The following is a 9,125-nucleotide window of genomic DNA, read 5'->3' on the forward strand; positions in this document are numbered from 1 at the left end:
TCGAGGTCTTAGGGCCAGAGCACTGACCAGGCACTCAGGAGCCAAACATCGTATTTCCGTACCCCTTTGTTATACCTATTGATCGAGCCTGATAGGGTCACAGTGTTTCTGCTATATTTTTTCTGAATCTTGTGAAGAATAAAGGGCATCCACCAAATGCAGAGGTCCCAAAGGCCTTGGTACGTGTGAAATGTGGAAGTCTACCGTTCTCGAGGAGAGCCTCCATCACACCATCACAGCCGCTGTCCCCTGGGGGAGTTGGGGATCCCGCCTTCTCCTCCACTGGACTGGCCAGGGACTTTGTCCAGGTGGTCCTTGTCGCCAACCAAAGGGACCACAGATCCAAGTGGAGCAATCATGGCATTTGTCCACGTGACCATGCTAACTGGTCCAGGAGTGAAATTGAGCCTGTGAATCTTGTCCGTGAGGATGTATGAACTGGGAACCACAGGAAACTTGGTCAGCCTCTCTCTGGTGGTGTAGTTAGATGCAAAACTTCACAGCTGTCAGAGGCTGTCTTCCTATGATATGAAAAAAGTCAGTCTGCAGTCAAACAATAGAAATAACAGTACTGCCTGGCCAGTGTGGCTCAGTGGTTGAGCATAGTTACATGCACCAAGAGGTTGCCAGTTCAATTCCCAGTCGGAGCACATGCCCAGGTTGTGTGCCTGATCCCCAGTAGGGGGCCTGCAGGAGGCGTCCAACTGATGTTCTCTCTCATGGATGTTTCTATCTCTCTCCCTCTCCCATCCTCTCTCTCTAAAATCAATAAAGAAAAAATATTTAAAAAGAAAAAATACTAGTACTAACAGCTAATACTTTTTAAGCACCTTCCACGTGCTTCAACCAGGCACCACGCTGAGCCCTATATGTGCTTTCACTCATTTAGTCCTCATAACAACCCCAGGAGGTAAATAATATGACAGTCCTTGTTTACAAGTGAGGAAACTGAGGCAAAGTAACCAGCTCAGCACCACACAGCCAGTAACAAAGCCTAAGGCGTCTGGCTCCACAGCCCATCATCTTACCCCCTGCTCTGCCCTGCAGGACTGGCAGGCAGAAGGGACAGCGGTGCGAGATGGCAAGAGGCCTGGTCATGTCCGAGCCCTTGCTCCAGCTGCTCCAGGCTGCAGGAACGGTCCTGCCGAGTCTGTAGCGGAGGACATCTGAGTAGCCAACGCAGGGTTGGTTCTCAAGGTGAGTTTCTGTCACTACAACCAAAAAATTCCTGACAAACATCATGTCTCCCCAGCATGTAGCACAGTGCCCACCGACAACCTTCTTACTCTGCACCTTACTCACCCCATCTCAACTGGACAGCCAAAGGGAGAGTCCAACTCCACATGAACTCATATTCCTAAAACCCTCCCATATCCTTCAAGAGTCCTAGGAGGAAGTCGAGACCTCTCTGTGTAACACACAAATTCCTCAGCGTGTTGCTCCTGCTTCATTTCTCATCATCCCCCTGTCCCTGCCCCCTTCCCACAACGATCTACAGCTCAAAGGGGAAGATGAATTCCTGGGCTCCCGTGTGCTCTTCTCCCCCAACGCTGCCCCCATTTCATCTAAGTTTGTCCCAATTGCTCACAAGTAGTTCTCAGGATTGGTGTCTGTTCTGGGTCCTGCTACCCTTCCTTCCTCAGGCAGAAGGCAAAAGGCAGAAGCTCAAGACCTTGGCCCTCGCAGATGATCAGAAGGCAGGCTCAGCCCAGCCAGGACTGCTCACCTGGCTGACTCCCAACACCGTTCTCCATCATTTCTTTTCCCTGAGCTTCTGCTGCCTGCTGAAATGACACAAGAACATATCCTGCCTAGAACACAGTGGTTGCTCAGTATGTGACACTGGCCCTGGCTGGTTTGGCTTAGCGGTTGGAGCTTTGGCCTGCTGTCTGGAGAGACCCAGGTTCAATTCCCGCTAAGGGCACGTACCTGGGTTGCAGTTTGTCTCCGGCCCTGGTTGGGTCGTGCGGGTGGCAACCACTTGATGTGTCCCTTTCACGTCGATGTTTCTCTCTCTCTCCCTCTCCCTCCTACTCTATCTAAACAAAAAATGGAAAAATGTCCTCGGATGAGGATATATATATATATGACATATATATATATGACACTGTCCTTCCTTCCTCTCTGCCTCTCTTAGGAATCCTATCATTGAAGTGCTATTGTCCTCAACCTGTCCCCATGAAAGCCTCTCAAGACAGACTCCCCACTTCACATGCCCTGTGGCACATCTGAGAATTGTCGGGCTTCCTGTCCAAGTCCTGGGACTAACAAGAACGGTTCAAGTTATGCCCTAGGTCAGGGTGGGTGCTGCTTTGGGGTCTGTCTCACAGGGCCCAGCCGTGAAGAGGGAAGAGTTTCTGAGGCTGGCGCCCCAGCAGACCCAATAGGACTTGCCCACACAGTGCCTTTCCCTGACCCCAGAGTCACTATAAAAAGAACAAGCTCAAAGCAAGCTGTTCTGCAAACATTGTTCCATCTTCACAGCGGTTCTATTTGTGTCAGCAGAAGAAGGAGGGTTGGAGCATCCCATTCTGGTATAATTGGAACAATTACCTTTAAATGTGATAATTACAGTTTGATCATCTTGTAGGCAAAGGGAATATCGGTTCCAAGATTTTCTTCTCCTCCTTGTTGGAACTTTCTGTGAGGAAACTGCTTTTGTTCCCGAGCCACCGGCTTCTTTTCCAGACCCAGATGTGACTGTCTTCCAGTGCGTTCCTCACCAAAAGAACATAAATTCTAAAATGTCTCTGTTTCACTGTGCTGCTGAATTCAGGATGAGCCAATGCAACTGTCTGGAGTATTTAAGCCAGAAGAACTAGACCCTTCACATGTGCCCATCGACTTAGGAGTTGTCTTGTCAGAAACCATATTGACATCTTGGCATCCTTTGACCGAGGTGGCAACATAAATAGTGTCTCTATCAAGACCTTAAATACAGGAAAAAACTACAGTCAAATCCCATTTTGTATCTGTAAGCTACATAACTGGTCTGCCCATTCTGGACATCAGAACCTTATCTGCATGATCTGATGTTTGGAACCTTATCATGGCTGCTAAAAGTTGAGAATCAACAAACCCAACCCAAACCCAGAATAAGTGATATACAGATTACTGTGCATATTATTAATTATAACCACCCGAGTAGGAAGAAATACTTCTGCCTTCTTCCTGTCCAGAGTGGTCTTCATGTATCATCCTGATTTTGCATTACGATCCTTTTCCACATCCACAGGGCCCATGTCCCACACACATCTGCCTTCAATGACTACCTCCTGCTCTGGAGGTGTTGAGAATTCTCAGCCAATCAAAGCAGTTCCAAGTTCATGCCTTGGAACTTAAGTGCTGATAGAATCACTCTGTCAATAGTTTTGTGGTCCCAGTGGCTGTTATTCCTCACACACCAACATGAATATCCACAGAACACTCAAACTGAAGGAGGTTCACCATCCTGCTGGCCTTTCTGCAGCTGCTTGGAGCTGAGCAGTGTTCCACGTGTCCCCTGGGCTCTAGAAGAAAGAGCATCACTTCCAAAGTGCCACTGTCAGGAGTCTGGACCACCCCGAGGTCCTCTACCCCAGGCTGCTTTTCATGTCTCACAAATCTAGCCTACTCATGTCCTTATAATCTGCAGAGGATGTCTTTTGTCATCTCCAAGTCTTCTTAGAGATGTGTGCTGGGAGGGCATATGCTGCCCCTTCCCACTCCTGCATCCACAGCACACAGCGCCAATCAACACGATATTCTTACCTGCTGCGCCAGGATGTCACCTCACATGCTCTGTGCTAAGCAGTCAATCGAAGGGAGTTGTCATGAAGATGAAACCTATTTTCACCTCTGTGCTAGATGTTTGGTTTTCTTGAACACATGAAAAAACAAAAACAAAAACAAAAAAAGAAAACACAGCCTCTTGAAGGATGAGAGGTCACATGTCTCAGAACAGTTGTGATGTGCCCAAGGAAAATCAAAGGCAGGAGGAAGCATGACAGGGGTGACCTCTGCACGGCATGCAGTATGTTCGATTCTGAACTCCACCACTTACTTGCTCTGTGATCTGGGGCAGGTCATGTCAGCCTTCTGAACCTCCGTTTTCCCATCTGTGAAATAGAAGCAATCGTACCCAACTCATGGAGTTGCTAAGGAGTTCACATGAGCCAATGCACATGAATGAGCTCATATAAAGAGGTAAAACAACACCAGAGTATCAGTTCTTTGGGGAAGAACCACAGTTGGGGAGGGGAGGACACAGGCCATGGTGCAGCTTTGGTGAGATTTGACAGCTCTCCTATACCCCCACTGCAGAAACTGGGCCCCAATGGTGAGGAGACCCCGAAAGCCTATGTCTCAGCAGATCCCTGTGAGCCCCAGGCAGCCGAGCTGCACAGGGAGAAAGGTGTCTCTGATCCGGCACCTTGATGCAAGCTGCAGACTCCTTGTAGACTCTGCCAGGTGAGGGTCATCCCTGGCCAGGAAACGGGGGTCACGAAGGTCTCCCAGCTCAGCATCTAGGACAGGGGACTTAGGTGAAATACTTGGCAATGATTCCTGAAAGTCCAGACAGAAGTGAGCAGAGAGCAAGCAAAGACCTTCTTTTCAATGCCACTCCCCAGCCCAATGTGCTTTGGGAAATCTGCTTTTCCCACGGATGAAGTCAAAGGGACCTTGAGAGCCAGCCGGCCTCTGCCAACCTCACCATCCAAAACCCTCTGCCCTCTACCCACTGCTCCAGCCATTCTCGCAGTCCTGGGCAGGCTGGGCTCTCTCTCACACACTTCCTGGCTTTGGCAAGTGGTGTTGCCTTTCGCACACAACATACCTGCACCACTGTCCACCAAATCCACTTAATTGAAATACTTCTCTAGGCATCCTTCTAAACAAAAGCCTTCCCAGGGCTCCTTGCTTCGGGGAGCGCAATCCTCCTATACGCATTCCCTCGGTGGCCTCCATCCCTTCATCATAGAATTGACGACAGACAGCAAACTGAGGGCAGGACTGTGTCTGTCTTCTCGTGGCTTAGCAGGTTGCCTGGAACCATAAAGAGTCTTCAGTAAGAATTAGTTGAAGGAATAAATGAATAATCAACAAGGGTCACTGTCAGATATGATGTAACACTGCAAAGTATGTAATGTTTTAACAGTTCTTATTTTTTTTGTCTTTTAATCATCTTTTCCTTTAATTCATTGCGATCAGCAAACTTGTAATTGGGTGTCATTTCAGGAAAACAATTTTCCCGAGATCTGTGGGGGAGAGGGGTTGGTAGTCACTTTCAAGCCATGATAAATGTGACATGAACATAAAGTAACACAGTTTTTGTGATAATGGGCTCCTCTGACTGAAGAATAAAATGAGTTGCAGAAAGAAGAGCAAAGGAATGTCCTGTGTTCAGTCCTCATACTCCCTCTGGTGTCAAGAACTCCAAATAAGCTGAGAAAGGAAATGGAGAACACTGGGCCCTGTGCTGTCTCGCAGCATCTCATCCATCTGGCCAGAGTCCCCTGGGGTTCCTTCCCACCACCTCCTCCAAGCGAAGAGGCCTGCCTCCTGTGAGTGGTCCAGGCCGCCTCTTCTCTCCTGGAGTCACGATCACTGTGCTGGAGGGCCTCTGTCATCTCACAGAACCGTGTCCCAACGGAGTCCCCAAACCTCTGGGCCTCAGAGGAAAGAGCACTGGGGTCCTTGAACGGGTTCTAGAATTGCCCGGCCAGTGTGGCTCAGCGGCTGAGCGTCGACCCGTGCACCAAGAGGTCACTGGTTCGATTCCCGGTCAGAGAGCATGCCCGGGTTGTGGGCCAAATCCCCAGTGGGGGGCAAGCAGGAGGCGGCCAATCGATGTTCTCTTTCATCGGTGTTTCTATCTTTCTCCCTCTCCCTTTCTCTCTCTCTAAAATCAATAAAGAAAAAGAAAATTTTTATTAAAAAAAGGGTTCTAGAATTTCAAAATGTCTAAAGAAATTGTGCCATCACTTGGGGAGGTAAAACTGGAAAACACCCCCCCACCACCAAAAGGAAAAATTGGCAGTGCCTTCGCCTTCAGCTGCAATCGATCAGCTCGGTGTTGGATGAGCACGGCTCACAGCACTCAAACTGTCTCGGATTAATTGAATATAGTAAAATAAACAACGGCTTCCTACATGTGGTTGATAAAGAGTATTAAGATATGTTTAAATTTGGGGCTCGTAAGAGTGAAAACATAGTAACAGTGGTCCTTCCCAATGAACAATCCAGGACCCGCTTCTCCGCCCTGCGGGCCTCTGAGGTGTGGATACAGGAGGCTGCTGTCAGACCGGGGCGTCTGTCAGGGCCAGGCCACCTCACGGACCTCTGGAGGAGAAGGGGTTCGTCAGTCTGTACCAGTGATGGCCAAACAGTTATTTTGTGGAAAGGCACTCAAACCGGCTTTTACCACTTTAGGCTCAAAAATGAAGTCTCCTCAGTCTCCCGTAGGAAACCCAAATTTTTTTTGTTGGTCTTTCCTATTCTTCTTTTTCTCAGTTTTCTGTCCTCCAGTTCCACCCAATCTTCCAAATAACTCCTATGTCCCCGTGCATCAGGTCTCCTCATTACACTACGACCAAGTGTTAAACATTTACTCATTCGTTCAGCACGTATTTACTTACCACAGGCTCACAGTGGGCCAGGCATTGTGGTAGGTGTGGGAGAAAACAGCGACAGATTGGTCTCCACCATCACGGAGGGGACAAACGGGGACTGCAGAGCCTGGGAAGGTGGGGTTGCTATAAGCATCCATAACAAAAACACGAAATCTACCTGTGGGGGCTAGGAGACCTCCTAAAGAAGTGGCATTTAAACCGGGATCTGAAGGACTGGAAGGAATTAACCAGGTAAAAAGGAGGAGAAAGCCCTCCAGGTTGAGAGAAACCCATGTACAAACGCCCTGAAGTAGGAAAGAGCTTGGAGATTACTAACCCTTCCTTGCTCACTCCATCCTCTCTCCTAGACTTCTGCTCTATGATCTCGACCCAACAAAACCCCTTCAAAACAGGGCTCAAACCTTCTCTCTAATTATAACCATGACTGAAAAGTATTATTCTCAACTGAACCAAAGGATTTATTTTCTGTAATCTTTATATGACACTAATCTATTACTGCCTTGTGTGGAAACTATGGGTACATTTGTTCTGTTCTCCCAGTTACAAGTACTTGAGGAGCAGAAATCTTTGCTCTGCATGCGAGGTATGAGAGACCCATGGAGAATCATCTCCCAACACTGAGCAAAGTCAACAGGCATTATTAATAAAAATAGCTGCTGTGTACTGGGTGTTTATATGTGCCATGTACTGTGCTAAGCATTTTATATGTATTAGCTCCTTTATTCCCTCAACACACTTATAAAAAATATTAACAAATTTATGAAAAAATAGTTTCATAAATTAAGACTTTCAGCATACAAATAATAGCAACAGTGGAGATTTTTTAAACACACAGAAACATCAGGGAGGTCTCAGGGAGTGGCTAAATCTATTAGCTCCAGTCTCACCCCACCTGCTCTCCCCGCCACTGCCCCTCTGTACTTCTCCAGCCCACTGGGCAGAATATGGCTGTCCAGCTGCTGAGCTCACTTGCTATCATTCGCCAGGCTTAGAAAAGTGGTTAAGAATCCTGAATCCAATTGCCAGTTCCATGAAAGAGAACGTGACTGATCCAGCCTTGGTCACATTACTAATTAACACTGTTGTATTTCTGTTGGGGAGAATTTTACAGTAATATAAATAATAGCTAGTGTTAATAAATAAAGAGGTATTTTTTTTTTTTATCATTACTTAATTTAAGGTAAGTAAAAATACTGTGGTTCCACTTACTGGTCTGTATCTTCCAGGGGCTGTGAACTCCTCCAGAGTAGGGATCATATCATTTACCAAAATTATAATCATATTGGAAATATACAGTTGACCCTTGAACAACACTGACTTGGACTGCACCAGTCCACTTACACACAGATTTTTTTTTTTCAGTAAATACAGTCAGCCCTTGTACCCGCAGGTTTCACAACTGCAGATTCAACCAAGCTTGGCCAGAAAACAGTATTTTTGCATTCACAACTGTGATTCCCAATTGCAGATGGAAAATATCATTTCTGGTACCCAGTTGGTTGAATCTGTGGATGGGAAGGATCTATTGTAGATTTTTTTACTATGCTGGGGTCAGCACTCCTAACCCCAACCCCATTGTTCAAGGGTCAACTCTGTGTGTGTGTGTGTGTGTGTGTGTGTGTGTGTAAATTTTCCTGTCATTAAAAATTTGTTTAAAAAATACTTAATGGTTGCATATTATTGCAATTCGGGACATTTCTGCAAGTTACTGAATCACTTAGAATATTTAGATTATTCAAATTTTTTACTATTATAAATAACACTGCAAGGGCTATAAATTTTAAAAGTCTTAGCTACAAATGTGATTATTTTCCTCTTAGGATAGATTCTTATGTGAAACTTTATTCACTTTTTAGAATTTTCATATATATTATTAAATTGTTTCCCAAGTATGTTGTCCTAATTTACACTCCTGCCAGCAGCATGAGCGGCCCTAATTGCATATTGGATAGCATTAATAATAATCACTTTAATAAATCTTTAATGGCTCTTCTTTTTTATTATTATTGATTTTAGAGAAAGAAAGGGAGAAGAAAAGACGGAAACATCCATGAGAGAGCACATCAATTGGCCACCTACTGCATGCCCCCCACTGGGGATCCAGCCCACAACCTGGGCATGTGCCCTGACCGGGAATCTAACCGGGAACCTCCTGGGGCGTGGGTTGACGCTCAATCACTGAGCCACAGAGGTCAAGCTTTAATGACTATTATTAACTGGTGAGATTAAACTGTCCTTTCTTATTTATTTTCCATTTTTAATAGCCATTTCTATTTCTTCTTCATGAATTATCTGTTAAAGCCCTTGCTGGTAGGAATCACGTGTTGTTCTTTTCATGTGCCTCAGTAGTTAAAATCGTGCTTGTTACGTAGCTGATGTTCCCAGAGCCTTGAAAACAAATAGGTAAGAAAATCTAGTGGTAACTGGATACCTGTGAGAATAATTAAGTCACTAAAAACTAACGATTGTGTACCATTTTAAGATCTACAAAAAAAATGTATGACTCCGCAACTA

This window comes from Molossus molossus, unplaced genomic scaffold (assembly GCF_014108415.1).
Source record: "Molossus molossus isolate mMolMol1 unplaced genomic scaffold, mMolMol1.p scaffold_m16_p_13, whole genome shotgun sequence".
Taxonomy (NCBI): domain Eukaryota; kingdom Metazoa; phylum Chordata; class Mammalia; order Chiroptera; family Molossidae; genus Molossus; species Molossus molossus.